Source organism: Dipodomys merriami, unplaced genomic scaffold (genome assembly GCF_024711535.1).
Source record: "Dipodomys merriami isolate MVZ:Mamm:240054 unplaced genomic scaffold, mDipMer1.0.p SCAF_31, whole genome shotgun sequence".
Taxonomy (NCBI): Eukaryota; Metazoa; Chordata; class Mammalia; order Rodentia; family Heteromyidae; genus Dipodomys; species Dipodomys merriami.
In genome coordinates, this window is record NW_027204604.1 from 3,526,214 (window position 1) to 3,542,858 (window position 16,645).

Here is a 16,645-nt window from a genome sequence, read left to right on the forward strand (position 1 = left end):
TATCTAAGTTTTCAAAAGACAGACATTTTATAGGAGCCTATGGATATGGTGATAATTCAACAAAATCAGTATCTATTTATGCAAAGTACATCCTTTTCACCATGCTACACAGAGGGGTTTTTTTTTGTCTCCGAGGTTTCAAAACTCAAAACACAAACATCACATTTTATATTTGAAAAACCAAACTTTCCCTAGTTCCATACTGTCTATATATTAACACAACTCTTGAAAAAAATAGTAAAGTGATTTAGCATTGACTTTCATTCATGAATATAAGGTGTATGTATTTGTGTGTCTGTTGTATGTGTATATGTGTGTGAATTTCATTTTTAAGAATTTTTTTCCTCGACATATACTTTGTTTTAATGTTAAGGTCTATTTCTATGAAACATAGAGCTGTTCTAATTCTCAAATGGTATTTTCCAAAGCAAAACCATTTATAATGTGATCTTGCTGTTATTTATCCAAAGATAGCTAGAGGACAAATCCATCAGGCTCTATTTTTCTGTATGTGACCTAGAATTTATAAGTCTTAATATCTGTGAATTGCTCCTGTGAAAATTCTGTCTTGTGATGCCCATTTTTCTGTGAGAACTAGAACTATCAATGTAGTTAATTATTTGTAGGATGTGTTCTTCTGTCCCACAGAAAGCAGAAGAATTTTACATGCAACATTCTGGAGTTGTTTGTACACTAGAACACATGCCCATGTTTTTGCCAGTGGCAAATCCTAATACAGTAATCACTCCAAATTGATTGTACCAACTTCAGCATCAGGAAACACACCAGCACTCCTATACAAGGAATATAGGTATTAGAAGTCCATATCCAGAGGATAACAGAACAGCAACTTTTATTTTTAGGTGAGAATCCTCCAAAAGACCTATCTCATTGTAAACACATAGACTATCTTGGATAACTATTCAAAGACATTGCCTTAGTTTAAAAGTTATTCAAGGCTGAATTGTACACAGATTGCAGAAGATGGCATTCAGATAATCATCCAAGGTCAGAACTTTCAGATGTACCTATGAAAGTGAGTAAAGATTAGATGCACATTTTGAGTTCCTTCAATATGCATGTAGGAAAAACACAAGATAAATATAATCCTTTAAAAGCTCTTATCTCACTATTACTCACAAGGCCATCTTTGGATAAACAACAGTAAGATTGCAGTCCTCTTTGAAGTTGAGCTTGCAAAGGAAAATTGTTACATTCACAAAAGATATTAGATCCCACAGCAGTTCATTGAGGGACGTAATTAATGATATAAAGCTCCAGAAAAAGTACCTCCTCAGGTTAATACAGTAAGTTATTTTATTGATTAGAAGTATTGTCTCATAGTTTAGCTAATCATAAATTGGCCTTTAACTTTGTTCATCTGTTAAAAGAAATTCTTGCCAACTCACCACACACACACACACACACACACACACACACACACACACACACACACTGTTTACACACCTAACCCCAAGTATCAAGTAACAGAATACCACTATAACCAATTAGAATACCTAATGTTGATTTATTTTCGTATCTCCTCATCAGATTGTATTCATTTATTATTCTATTCCTTCAGAATTCTACTTTTTAACAACACAATTAAGAATATTACATGTTAATCAGCTGATTAATTAAATCAGGTAATAAATTACTTTGCCAAGCAACCATAACTTCTAATAATCAACCTAACTATCCCAATTTTATAACTGAGCAACACAAACTAGAATCGAAATCCAGGTCTCCCAATGTATAAAACCCTTAGTTCTTCTAACTACTCAGGGAGGCTGAGATCTGAGGATCACTGTTGGAAGCCAGCTCAGGCAAAAAGTTTTGTGAGATTCTTATTTCCAATTAACCAGCAAAAAGCCAGAAGCAGAAGTATGGCTGAAGTGGTACAGTGCCAGCCTTGAGTGAAAAAGCCAAAGGAGAGTTCATTGTTGGCCCTGAGATCAAGCAGCAGTATTGGTACAAAAAAGAGAGAGATTACTAGATATTTGTGTACAAATCAAAATAATTCTAGATTAAAGTAAGATTATCCATAGATTTCTGTCACACAAGAATTACCAAATACAATATTCTGGGAAAACTACCAAGAGATGGATAACAGTTTTTAACTATTTCAAGGGATCATAACTGCAACAAAATAATTTGTTCAGTACTTGTTCCGTTGACCTCTGTCCTATCTGTAACTTTTTGTGTAAATATTGTCTGAGGAAACCATGAACTCCTACAGAAAAATAGGCCATTTGCGTATGCTTCTGTTATGGTTTGGAGCCTACATAGCCCGTAAAAGTCTATTTGCTAAAGGTCATCTGTTACCCTCTGGTGCTGTCAGGTAGCAGTAGAACTTTAGGAGGTGCCTACCTCTCCTGTCAAGAGAGACTAGTAGAAACAATTGAGGTCATTTGGGGTATGCCCTGGAAGGGAATACTGGCACCTTGACTCCTTCATCTCTTTCTCAGTTTTCTTCCCAGCCCCATAAGGTTAAACAGACCTCCCAGCCCCATAAGGTAAACAGACCTCCTCATGCCCAGCATGATGCCTTGTGCCAACACAGGTTCAAAGGTGATGGGAGTAGGAGGGGAAGTTGTTTGAATAACTACAAACTGAAATTTCTACAAACAATTCTGCCTCCTAATAAGTTCATTTCCTCAGTGATGGAAAGCCAACAATGGAAGATTCTGTGACCAAACAATGCTTAATAGACTGTGCCCATTAACTAATAACCTAAGTTACATACCTTAAAATATTATTTATAAACTCCTTGATTAATCTGAAAATCACCCACAGTGACAATTATTTCTCAATCCTGTGCAACTCCACAGATACACATAAATTAAAGAACTCTGCACATTTTGAGGACAAATATCTGAGTATGAAACCCAGAATTTTCTGGCAAAATATCAACATCTGATGACAGATAACTTTCTTGATCATCAAGGTTAATTTCTGATAGAGACACAGAATATTCCCATCTCATTTCAAGAAAAAAATTCAAAGTTGTCCTTTCCTATAACCTTGGACCAGAATTACAAGAAAAAAAAAACTTGAACATTGTTACCAGCTAACTATCACTCATATTCTTTGAGCCAAGCACTTTATGTATATTATTGTAACTTACAACTTCTAAAAACAACTTCTATTATCCTCAGTTTGCAGACAAAGAAACTAAAGCTTAGTCAATGTAGATCATTAAGAGGTAGCAAATCCACTTAAACCACAAGCATTACACAAAGGAAAGATAAATGAGGACTGATGTTTTCATTAAGTATTGGATTCATGAAACACTGAAGACTGATGCTGGACATTTCCTTACCAGAGATGGTGGATGGGGAGGAGATGAATGAAACTTGAGAATGGAAATGGCTCAGAGAAAGTTAAGCCTTGAGCTGAATTTCTTCCCACCATTCTTTGTTGCACGACTGGCTCAGATTCTGGGAGCAACTGTATGTACACTAGCCTACACACAACATTGTCCCTCATGGCCACACAACATAGAACCTGTGGAGACTGTTAGACATCGACAGGTCTGTTGGATATTATCATTGGGTATAATGCTCATTGGCAATGTAAGTTGTTGGTTGGCTAAACCCAACTAAAGACAAGAAAACTGGTTTATTCAAGACCTCTCATGCCAGAGATATTATGTGCTATCACAGAGGTATCTTCACGTCTAGTGTCAAAAACCTCCCCACGTCACCAGCAGATATCTCCATTAAGTGACATTAAATAAGTAAACTCCTCATTTAGATTAGGCCTCAGGACCCTCCTCTCTCATTAGTCATATAGTTGTATAAATTGAGACTCTCTTAAGAGAGTAGGGGAGCCTCAGTAAGTTGTATTGACAGCCTAAGTAACTGTCACTCAGGTACTCAGAAGCAGAGCTAAATCTGTTGTAATCATAATGAATAACATCTTTAAAAGTCAAACCAGCCTATGTTCTAGTTCCATTCTGTGATTGAATTAGGGGGATGGCATTGGGCAAGCCTTTAATTCCACCACTTATCTATTTATTTAATCATTTTCTTATGTATAAACTGGAAATAATAATAGGACTTTTTAAAAATGTTAGCTTGGCACTGTGGTTCATGCTTGTAATCTTTGCCACTCAGGATTCAGAGATCAGGAGGATCATACTAACCATCCTTGGTTAGTATGACTCTGTCAAAGAAATAAAAGAAATGAAAAGAAAGAAAGAGAAAGAGAGAAAGAGAGAAAGAAAGAAAGAAAGAAAGAGAGAAAAAAAGAAAGAGAGAAAAAGAAAGAGAGAGAAAAAGAAAGAGAGAGAGGGAGGAGGGCAGGAAGGAGGAAGGAAGGGAAGGAGGGAGGAAGGGAAGGAGGGAGGGAGGGAGAGAGAAAAAGGAAGGTAGGGAGGAAGGAAGGAAGAAAGAAAGAAAGAAAGAAAGAAAGGAAGGAAGGAAGGATGGGAGGGAGGAGGAGAGAAAAAGGGTGGGAGGGAGAAAGGAAGAAGAAAAGAAAGAAAAAATAAGAAAGAAAAAAGAAGAGAAAGGGAGAGAGGGAGGCGGTAGGAGGGAGGGGGAAGGGAAAGAAAGAAAGAAAGAAAGAAAGAAAGAAAGAAAGAAAGAAAGAAAGAAAGAAAGAAAGAAAGAAAGAAAGAAAGAAAGAAAGGAAGAAAGGAAGGAAGGAAGGAAGGAAGGAAGGAAGGAAGGAAGGAAGGAAGGAAGGAAGGAAGGAAGGAAAAGAAGGAAGGAAGGAAGGAAGAAAGAAAGAAAGAAAGAAAGAAAGAAAGAAAGAAAGAAAGAAAGAAAGAAAGAAAGAAATTATAAGTATTATATAGTACTAATTACCTACAAGCCTCTAAGATAGGCAAATTATTTTCTTAACAGATAAGTCATAGCTCAGATTCAGCCAGGACTGTGGGCTAAATTAGCTTCTGTCCACAGCACTACTTTAAGTACTTAGCATAGGCACTGGGATACATTAAACTTCAGCCTGGGGTGCCATCTACTTTGCCATGTTTGTCCTTTCCCATTTCCAAAATGCCCAAAGAATGGCATCCCACTGTTCTACAAAGAGGTATGGGCAGATTGTTCAGTCCTGAGTTGATTGCGATTCACTGTAGAGTCAGCTTTCCCGGGAGACAGGAAGGATGATAGAGAATGCTTCCATTTACTCCTGCCCTGTCCACAGTGCCCAGTTATCAGGATGTACGCAGTAGATGAGTCCTCTAGAGTGTAGATTAAAAACACAGTAGAAAGTAAAGTGTATGCGATGGCAAAGATACAGGTACTGAACAATACACAGTTTATAAGAAAACAAATTGAAAGAGGATATAAGAGAAAAAAATACTTGAAACTCCATTAAATAGCATTATGTTTGCTTTCAGTAAGTATTTTTTTTAAATTTATTTATTTATTTATTTATTTTATTGTGAAAATACTGTACAGAGGGGTTACAATTACATGGGCAAGATAATGAGTACATTTCTTATCAAGCATTGTAGCCTCCTCCTTTGTTCCCCTTCCCATCCCTTCTCATCCTCCCCCTGCCCCCCAGCCGATCCTGCCTGCTCCCCCCCACCCGGCACCAAAGTTGTAAAGTTCATTTTCGACATAACGACTTGTACATCTCATTGTTGCAATGGGTCCACCTGTATCCCTATTTAAACGATTTGTTTTCCCCTTCCCATCCACAAATTATACCGACATCAAATACAGTAAAAGCAGGGGTTATACCATGGGGGAATTTCAGGAAGTATTTCAAAAAATATTTTTATATTCTAAATGTCCCCAGCTCCCCTTAAATTTGGGGGATAGGTTTATCAATCAACAAAATAGCTTACCTTCACATTATTTCTCAGTTTCCAATACTGTATTATTTGAAATTTCTTTTTTGGGAGATAACAAAAACACACCAACTATGGCTAAGAGTTTACTTGAAGGCATGAAAAAAGAATGTCCCAAGGGAAGATCCGGAAAAAAATAAAAATCACTATGGCTGACCAGGCAAGCTCATCTTTGAGAAGTAATTCTGTTTTTAAAAAAGACAGAACTGTTCTTCTCTTCTGGAAGACTTATAATCTCAGCTATTAGTTAGCTTGTTAATACAGGAAGATAGTGATAGCAAGGTTAGAGTAACTTTTTAATTTTTTTAAGTCCCATGAAATTGAGAACAATTAAGAAGCACTTTAGCTATAATGCATGAGCAAAGCTAAGTCAACAGCTCCCAAACAGCTTTCATATTCTTTACTGATTATATATGTATATATATGATTATATACATGTCATATAATGTATATACTATGTATATATATATATATATCTTATATATGTTATATTATGTATATATATGGTATACAGAGGATCAAGAGTACATTTCTGGTTTTGGATGCTTTTGTTTCCTTTGGTTTTATTTTGTATTGGTTCATAGATTATCTTAAAGTGACTATTTATTTGTATCTTATTTTCTTTCAAGTGCAAATAGTGGGCATCTTTTTGTTCCTTCAGCATCATCTGCCCAACCTAATTTCTGCCTTGACTGAAATCTTAATTCCCTTCTTTTGATAGCATAATCATTTCCATGGCAACAACAAAAGCTGTGAGCAAATTCTCTGCTGCAGGTGAAAATAATCACAACATACTGATAAAACCATCTTAAGATACCATTTTCATGTAAACGACCTACAAGAGGAGAGAAAGAGGGAAGAGAAAAGGGAGGGGCAATGTGGCATTTGGAAAGCAGAAGTGAAGTGTTTTCCAGTGGTTTCCATGATGTTTAAAGAAGGGACACAGCCACAGAGAACTTTGAATAGTTCTACCTCCTGATTGGTCATTGTTCACAGGACAATTTCTTTAAAATTTACTGAGAACAAAGGAAGAATGTTCTTCAGGCATGCAATCAGTTGATTGTGTTTGTGTAGCCCTTTGCAAATTCATGGGGATAAAGTGAAATACATGCAGAACAAGAGTAAGAAATGATTCCAGAGCTTACCTATGATATTACAAATTTGCGTGAATCTTTAGACAGAAGTGTCCTGAGGATGTTTCCAAGTTTTGGTTGAATGAGTAAACTTCAGACACAGATTTTTCGTTCTATCCATTCACAGTTCCATTCACACTCAACTCTTTTCTTTTTTAAATTATATTTTTACTGTCTTCAGATAGTTGTAAAGCAATTACTGCTCCACATGTCAGTGTATAAGGACACTCAAGTCTTAATGCCTGAAGAATATGCACAGAAGAATGTGTGTCTCTAATATTTGGAACCAAACCAAATCCCAAAGGATGCTGAAAAGCCCTTGTAAAAGGAATGGAAGGAGGAAGATCCTAGAGAAAGCTTGCCGTCAAAGACCCCTACACCTCTGAATAGCGTCTACTGGTGTGTAATGTTCCTGATGACTTGCAGAGGCTGGGATCTATAAGAAGTCAAAGAAAACAGAAATCAATAGACTGACAAGCAGAAATCAATGGACTGACAAACAGAAATCAATTGACTGACTTCTTTACCAACTACTTAGATGGAGAATGGAAGGAAATTAGAGAGCTAGAAGCTTCTTCCTGACATCTTAGAAGAGAATTTTTTAAAGAAAAAAATAACAAAACTATCTATTACTACCCTGAGTACCTATCAAGAAAAAGAGAAGACAGGCAATGGCCCATAGCAGTAATGATAGGAATCACTATGTGTGTCACAAATATTAAAAAATTAATAATAAGGATATATTTTTACAAAGCAATGGTGATAGAGTTGATGAGACCTTCGATAAGACCCACTACCAAAACTGACAAGAAAAATAAGCTATCTTCTTATTGGTAATACTAATTAAAATTTATATTAATGATGAATTTATTTGTATATTTAAATTAACTGTGAAGTATTGGAATTCTTATTTTAAAACACACACACACACACACACACACACACACACACACACACACAATTGTAAGCTTGAGAAATTACACTGGTGAAGTCAACTAGGCATTTAACTAAAAAAAATGACGTACACCGTCTTTCAGAAAATAATGAAAAATTGTTTTTTAACCTTTTGTGTGGTCATCATAACCTTTATCTCAACATTTAACAATGCCACTACAAAAGAAAGGAGGGGTGCTCACTTTGGCAGCACAGACACTAAAATTGGAACGCTACAGAGAAGATTAGCATGACCCCGGCACACGGATGACACAAAGTCGTGAAGCTCTCCATAGTTTCTGCTAAGTGAAGTATGCCAGGCCCAGAGAGACAAAAGGTGCATGTTTTCTCTCATCTGTGGAAGCCAGAATTAGTGTATAAACACACAAATAATACATCAGTTGTTATGCAAGTGTCTACAAATATATTAACTGAAATACAGTAAATTCAGGGGAGAATTCAAAATAGTGAAATGCCTTAGGAAGGCAAAATCAAAGTTCAGCAAAATAAACACAAAAATAAAGCCTACAAAATTAAGAAAAGTAATGGGAAGGGTGTGTTGGGAGGGATGAGTGAGCACGGTAAAAGGGAACATTGCCCAGGCACTGGTGGCTCACGCCTGTAATCCTAGCTACTCAGGAGGCTGAAGTCTGAGAATCACAGTTCATAGCCAGCCAGGGCAGGAAACTTGGTGAGACTCTTATCTCCAATAAAACTCAAAAAAGGGAAAGTGGCTCTGTGGCTCAAGTGGTAAAGTGCTCACCTTGAGCAAAAGAAGTGCAAGGATAGTGCCCAGGCCTAGAGTTCATACCCCAGGGACTGTGAAGGAAGGAAGGGAGGGAGGGAGGAAGGAAGGGAGGGAGGGAGGGAGGGAGGAAGGAAGGAAGGAAGGAAGGAAGGAAGGAAGGAAGGAAGGAAGGAAGGAAGGAAGGAAGGAAGGAAGGAGAGAAAGAAAGAAGGAAAGAAGGAAAGAAGGAAAGAAGGAAAGAAAGAAAGAAAGAAAGAAAGAAAGAAAGAAAGAAAGAAAGAAAGAAAGAAAGAAAGAAAGGAGAGAAAGAAAGAAAGAAAGGAGAGAAAGAAGGAAAGAAAGAAAGAAAGAAAGAAAGAAAGAAAGAAAGAAAGAAAGAAAGAAAGAAAGAAAGAAAGAAAGAAAAAGAAAGAAAGAAAGAAAGAAAGAAAGAAAGAAAGAAAGAAAGAAAGAAAAAGAAAGGAAGGAAGGAAGGAAGGAAGGGGAAGGAAGGAAGGAAGGAAGAGAGAGAAAGAAAGAAAGAAAGAGAAAAGGGAAGGAGGGAGGAAAGGAAGGAAGGAAGGAGAGAAAGAAGAAAGGAAAGAAAGAAAGAAAGAAAGAAAGAAAGAAAGAAAGAAAGAAAGAAAGAAAGAAAGAAAGAGAAAAGGGAAGGAGGGAGGGAGAAAAGGAAGGAAGGAAGGAAAGAAAGAGAGAGAAAGGAAAAAAGAGAGAAAGAAAGAAAGAAAGAAAGAAAGAAAGAAAGAAAGAAAGAAAAGAAAAGGGAAGGAGGGAAGGAGAGAAGGAAGGAAGGAAGGAAGGGGAAAAAAAGATGACATTGATCAAGACACATTTTGTTTATACACTGCTTTGTTGAATGACAACCCCTGTGTATAAGTATTTTAAGGTAATAACTTTTTAAAGAAAAGAAATAAAATAAAAGGGCAGGTGGAATGTAGTAGTTAGAAGAAAGGGTAAGATGAAACTGTGCCTTCATCATAACTTTCTTAGGGATCCCATTTGTTAGTATACATCTTTGTATAGGCATTTTTTTTAATGGTTAAGTTTTCACTATCAGATTAAACTTTCACAAAAGAGCCTGTCTTATGTTATTGAAGGGGTACCGAAATACTTGGAGGAGAAAAATAAAAGAAAGGAAGGAAGAAAGGGAGGTAAAGGGTCAGAGAAGGAGGGATTAAAATACCACGTGAACTTGGAGCTAAAAATCCTTAAGAAAATATTAATAATTCGAGTGCAGAACTATGTGAAAAGATCAACCCGTCACAACCAATTGCATCTATCTCAAGAACATGAAATTGGCTTAACGTTTGAAAATCTATCAGCATAATTCGCCATATTAATATAATAAAGGGTAAAATAAAACCATATGAACATTGCAGCAGATGTGGAAAAAGAAATTCAACAAAATTCTACACTCAGTCATGATTAAAAAGAAAATCTCTCTGTAACTTTATGGACCTGATAAAAGTTCACTACTTGAAAGAAGAAAGGAGAAAGAAAAAAAAAGAAAGTAAAGAAACAACAGAGCCTTATGGGCTAACAACATACATAAGTGATCTTTGAAGGCTTTGCCCTTCTTTTTCTTTTTCTTTTTTCATATTCTTCTTCCACCCTGTTCCCGCAACCATCTCCTCTGCCTTTGTATCCCACTATAGAGCTGAAAATTAAACCCAAGATAAATGCTCTACTACTGAGCTATCTATCAAGACTTGCTCTGCCCTTTTAAGATTGGGACATCTGTTGTCATGAATTGAATATTCAACTGGAGTCCTCACAAGGGCAACAAGGCCAGAAAAATAAGAGGAATTAAGAATGTTTGGAGTAGGGGGAGGAAGCCGGGCATCTGTGGCTCACGCCTATAATCCTAGCTGTTCAGGAGGCTGAGATCTGAGGATCATGGTTCAGGGTAGGAAAGTCTGTAAGACTCTCATCTCCAATTAACCACCAGAAAACTGGAAGTAGTGCTGTGGCTCAAGTGGTAGCGCACTAGCCAGGAGCTGAAGAGCTGAGGGACAGTACCCAAGTCCAGAGTTCAAGCCCCACGACCAACGACAACAACAACAAGAATGGGGGAGGGGAGGAAGTAGCAAGCCAACTCTTTATATTACTGATGGCATCTTAGAAAATTGTAAGAGCAAATCTTAGATCAGGTATTTATCAAGACTATAAGATACCAAGATAAAACATCAATACTCAGAAATCAGTTGAGTTCTTGTATATTAGCAACAAACAAAGAGAAAATGAAATTAAGGAAACAATAGCACATATAATATCACTAAAATCCATAAAATGTTAGGGGACAAATTTTATAAAGTGTTTGCAAAATCTGTATATTGAATCCTACAGACCATAGTTAAAGAGCATTAAAGAAGTGTTGAGTAAATGGAGAGCTGTAGCATATTAAAGAATCAGAATATTCAGTCCTGTTAAAAAGAACACTCTCACTAAAATCCAGCTACAGATTTAAGTGAATCCAGTTTAAAATCTCAGTAGGCCTTTTAAAGAAATAGACGTGATGATTAGAAAATTCATTTAAAAAGATAAAATATTGAAGACAAATAGTAATAAAGAGAAACTAACATTAGAATTTCAATAATTTCTACAAAGCTATTGTCATGAAGATAATGTGATATTAATGGAAAGATGGAAGAACAGATTCATGAAGTAAAATGAGAAGTCCAGATGTAGACTTATGTAGACAAGTGGTTTTCACAAAGGCTCAAAAGCAATGCAACAAATAGTGTTGGAACAATCAGATGTCCATATGGCACACAAATGAATCATAATGTTTATTTCACTATGCATAAAAATCAATTCGAGGTGGGCACACATGCCTGAGCACCAATGGTCTCAAGTAGCTTTTTTTATTATCACCCCAAACTAGAAAGAACCAGAAAGTCATTCAACAAGTCAATGGAGAAACACTATGGATACATCTTCATGATAGGTTGCTCCTCAGGTGGTTCATGAAACAGCCTGGATGAATAGTGAATGAATTTGCCAGAATGAAAAAATCCAGATCAAAAAGATTGTGTACATAAGATTTCAGGGCTGGGAAGGTGGCTCAGTGGTAGAGTGCTTGCCTCGCATGCATGAGGCCCCGGGATTCGATTCCCTCAGCACCATATAAACAAAAAAAGACAGAAGTGGTACATGGCTCAAGTGGTAGAGTACTAGCCTTGAGCTGAATTGCTGAAGGACAATGCCCAGAGTTCATACCCCACAACTGACTAAAAAAAAAAAAAAGATATCAAACATGACATTATGGAAAAAGACAAATTTGTAAAAAGATAAGGCAAAATCAGTGCCTTCCAGGAGTTGGGAAATGATTTTTACCATATTTATTCTACACTAATAATCCAACACTATTATTATAATTTCTATTATATTCTTTGCATTGTCTGTGAAAACAATGAGAAAATGAAATTAAATAGTTGGTAAAAAAGGAAATGAAAAGATAAAACTTACTCTTTTTTGCTGATATAATGGTATATTCAAAACCCAAGAAGTTAAAAAGAAAAATTTTTATCATTGATAAAAATACTCATTGGACTAGAAAGATCAAAGATACAAAGTAAACCAACTAAAATTAATAGGGTTTCTCTGATCTGGTAACATACACTTTAAAAGGAAAGAGAAAAAAACATTTCCTTTAAAATGACAATGTAAACTAAGAAAGGCATAGAACCTATGAAAACTATAAATTGTATTGAAGGAAATAAAATGAGATCTGAAAATTAGAATAGTATATTCTTCATAGATGATAAATTAATATAAAAATGAATCTGCCTAGCCATGTGTGGTGACTCATGCCTGTAATCCTAGGTACTTGGGAGGCTGAGATTGGGAAGATTGCAGTTTAAAGCCAATGTAGATATAAAGTTCACAAGATCTCGTTTCAAAAACAAAAACAAAAACCAGCTGGGCATTGTGGCATATTGCAGTCATCCAAGCTACTGCAGGAAGCATAAGTAGGAGGAGCATTGTCCTTGAAGGCTGTCCAGCAATGGGCAAAAAAGCAAGACATTCGTATGAAAAAATAACTAAAACAGGACATATGGTTCAAGTGGTAAGATGGCTTGCCTAGTGAGCAAAAGGACCTAAGTTCAACTCCAGCACCATCAAATCAAATAAATAAGTAAATACATAAAAAATCTCCTTAATTTTAGAACATAGAAAATAAGAATGTGTTCATCTGTTGATATACATGCATAGATACAGTTCTGTTTCTGGCGGAAACCTGTGATTCAGCATTCTTCGATATAATAATAGTATTAGCCATATCTATTATAGTTATATTATAGTCATAATATGTTGTAAATTTTATGAACTCTTTTTATTTTTATTTTTTTTTGTCAGTTGTGGAGCTTGAACTCTGAGCCTGGGTGCTGTCCCTGAGCTCTTTAGCTCAAACTGAGCACTCTACCACTTGAGCCACTTCCAGTTTTCCGGGGGTTAATTGGAGGTAAGAGTCTCTCAGACTTCCTTGCCCAAGCTGACTTTGAACTGTGATCCTCAGATCTCAGCCTCCTGAGTAGCTAGGATCACAGGCATGAGCCACCAGCACCTGGCAAATTTTATGAACTCTTAAAGGCTCCGATGGGATGCAAACATCCATTGTCAACCTAAAATAAAAATCATGGTGATAGTGAATGTTCACCAGGCATCCAAATACTCAAAGTTGTTGAAATTAAAACCATCTAGTTATACCATAAGTATAAAGAAGTAAGTTACCAGAATAAAGAGACTGCAGAAAAAGACAGCATTTATATGAGGATTTGTTATTTGACCACATTGTAACTCAACCAAGAAGAGATAAACAGATGATCTGCTTAAACAAAATTTCTCTCCAGACTGGTAAACCCATCCTGACAAGTTTAGAATTATAATCCTACCTCATGTCAGATACCCAAAGAGTTTTAAATATTAAGTACATTTCTATGTTTCTAACAATTTTATGGAACACCTAGACAGAATCTAATAAATAACTGCTACATAATAAAGATATTAAGCAATGGTAGATTCAGAAGACATGTTTGCAATACAGATGACGATAAGGGTTTAAAAGCTATAATTATATGAAGAGAGCTTTACAAATTAACAAGAAGCAGTCAACCTAATAGAAAAAAAATGAGCAACAAATAAAAACATTCAGTTGATGGAACAGGAAATCAGACAAGTATATGTAAATATTTTTTCTCAATTCACTAATAAATAATGATAAAATAAATAGCAATAAACTATCACATCAAATTGATTAATCAAAAAAATTTAATAGTGACAATAACAACATTGTCAGTTGGAATATGTGTTTTTAAATGTTACTGGTGGAAATACAGATTGATACAGCTTCTTCAGAAAACAAGCTGGACATATTTATTAAGACTAGGAAGATTCTTTGGACTCCTTAGTCCCTCTTCCTGCTGAAAACCACGCACTAGTGGGTTAAGTGCCATGAATGTAGATGTCTCCTGCAGCACTCTTTGTAGTAGTAAAAAGGTGTATACAAAGGGAAGTGTGGCAATCCATAGAGTGTGGATATAATCAGCCATATTGGCTGACCAGGAGAGGCTTTCAAATATTAATACTGAGAACAAAGTGAGAGGGGCAAATGCAAATTAATAACTTTTTCTTTACTAGTATGATATAAAAATATAACCTAAATGTATGCATATATACATACATGTGTATTATATGTATATGTAATTCACTGCAAAACTGTATATAAATATGCATCTGAGGCTACATTAGGTAGGAGCAAGTTTACACTTAATAATGTTTAATATCATTCACAAGGTTGGGGTAGAAAAGGAAAAAACAGGAGAAAAAAGACAAGGCATAAGGGGAACAAAGGAGGAAGCAAAAAAATAAAAGGAAGAGAAATTCTCTCTCTCTCTCTCTCTCTCTCTCTCTCTCTCTCTCTCTCACACACACACACACACACACACACACACACACACAAAACCACTAAAATAATCTCACTATGGAAAAGTATAAAAGTCTAGGCACATGTAAACATCTTCTGACTTGTGTGGGCAATGGATAACTACGTTTATTCCTGAGCATGCTTTTTCTGTAGACTCATTTATTCAGCATAACCCCATGAGGTTCAAACTGTTATTATCCTCATTTAATGAATGAGAAAACTAAGGAGTAACCTTTCCAAAGTTACACAATTATTTAGCTTCAGGGCTTGGATTTGAATCCAGGCAAGGTAATTCTGAAACCTTGGCAGCTATCATTAGACACAGAGACTCTTCACCAAATTGTGCCCAGAATTTATCATTAAGCTTATTACCCAAGTTGCAATGTAATGTGTCCATTATGATTCTGTTTCAGTGAAAAAGCTTTCATGGGTCTGTGTGTATGTGTGTGTGTCTGTGTGTGTGTGTGTGTGTGTGTGTCTGTATGTGTGTGTGTGTCTGTGTGTGTGTCTGTGTGTGTCTGTGTGTGTGTGAGAGAGAGAGAGAAGAGAGAAAGAACAGAGAGAGTTTGCCATTGTAGTTCCATATTCTGTAGACTTATTTAGGCTATTAAATTTGTTAGTTTTGAGAATAGGGATGGATAGAAAGACAAGGTTGGATCAATTTGTTTTGTTTTAATGTAGCATTGAAATATGTTTGATAAGCAGGCAGATCATCTCCTACATAGTACACAAAAACTAGTAAAACTTTTGTTTTGTTTTTCAGTTAAGGCTTTTGGATTTTTTTTCCCCTTTCTTTTTAGGGATTACACAAAGAACTTTGAGCTTTGGAGGCAAATCTGCTGCCACTCATCTCACAGTCCTAGCCCTTTTGTTTTTCAGGAATAATCTCACACTTTTTTCCAGGCCATATTTGTATCATGACCCTCATCTCTGCCTCTCAAGTAGCTGGGATTTCAGGCACATACCACAATGCCCAACAAGAGATTTTTGATTTTTAAGTGTCGTTTGTTTGGTGAAAATTTCAAGAATGGGACACTTTATTAAGGAGATGGCATTTAGTACTCAGGTAAGATTTTTGAAAACACTGAGGAATAACATGAGGGGGAAAAGACACTTAGACAGAAAGACATCTCAAAGCACATTGCTTTAGGAACCTGAACAAATATATGCATTTCCATTAAAGTGGTGTTATAAACCTAGATGACTGCAAAGTCTTACACAGCATTGAATGCTAGGATGGGAAGCCTAGTAGCTCTACACAAGCAGGGATTTTGTAACACAAGCCTTTCAGAACAATTCATGGACATGATGAGAAGCAGCACTACTGATGCCAGAAATCACCCGCTCCTTAGTTCCAGCCCACTGTTTCCAACCAAACAAGGCTCCATTTTGAAATTGTGTTAGTTCCTATCCTTGGCTCAGGATTCTCCTACCATCTCTATTCTTCCTGAAGCAAAATAAATACCCTCTTCCGCTGGGGAAAAAAAAGGCATATTTCCTTTCTCCTGCTCATTTCTTGTCAATGCCTCTATTTCTACATCACCTGTATTTTCCTAGTCAGGTTAGAAAAATCTTTACAATATGCAGAGTCCACACTCCCCTCTTGTGTACTAAGGACAGCAAACATCAAAGGCAGTAGTAGGTTGTCATGGGGAAAAGACAAAGCAAAGCAAATAAGAACAAAACAAGGAAAATGGAGCATAATGTAAAATGTATGGTTGGGAAACCTAAGACCACTATTGTCCCAGTTTTAAAAACTACATAACTTTGAGTCAGCCAGCCCTTCCTCCTCCAAATTCTTTTCACTTGAATAAACAAATTATTCTTTAAAAATTTACGATGGCCTCTGTATCATTCATACAAGCTAATAAAAAATGCTGAAGAAAATTACAAGCAAATACAAGTGCCAAATTCAAAATGTGTAGATATTCACCTAAATTCAGAATGTGATGCTTATAGATACACATTTACCATCGACTGACTGGAGCTGTGAGATCTACTTGCCAAACCTGTTCATAGCATGGCCAGGCTCCCTAACTAGGGCACTCAAATAGTGACCATGAACATTGTGGAGTCACCTAATGTACAATCTCTTG

General features: G+C 36.3%; 1 protein-coding gene and 1 non-coding gene across 2 annotated transcripts in view; one reads left to right on the plus strand and one right to left on the minus strand.

Annotated features, from left to right (window-relative positions):
- Positions 1 to 16,645, minus strand: part of Kcnk2 (potassium two pore domain channel subfamily K member 2) — a 174,399-nt gene that overhangs the window by 143,987 nt on the left and 13,767 nt on the right. The window lies entirely within an intron of this gene.
- Positions 8,074 to 8,178, plus strand: LOC138841239 (U6 spliceosomal RNA). Its single transcript, XR_011376353.1, has one exon. It is a non-coding gene; the product is annotated as a U6 spliceosomal RNA (small nuclear RNA).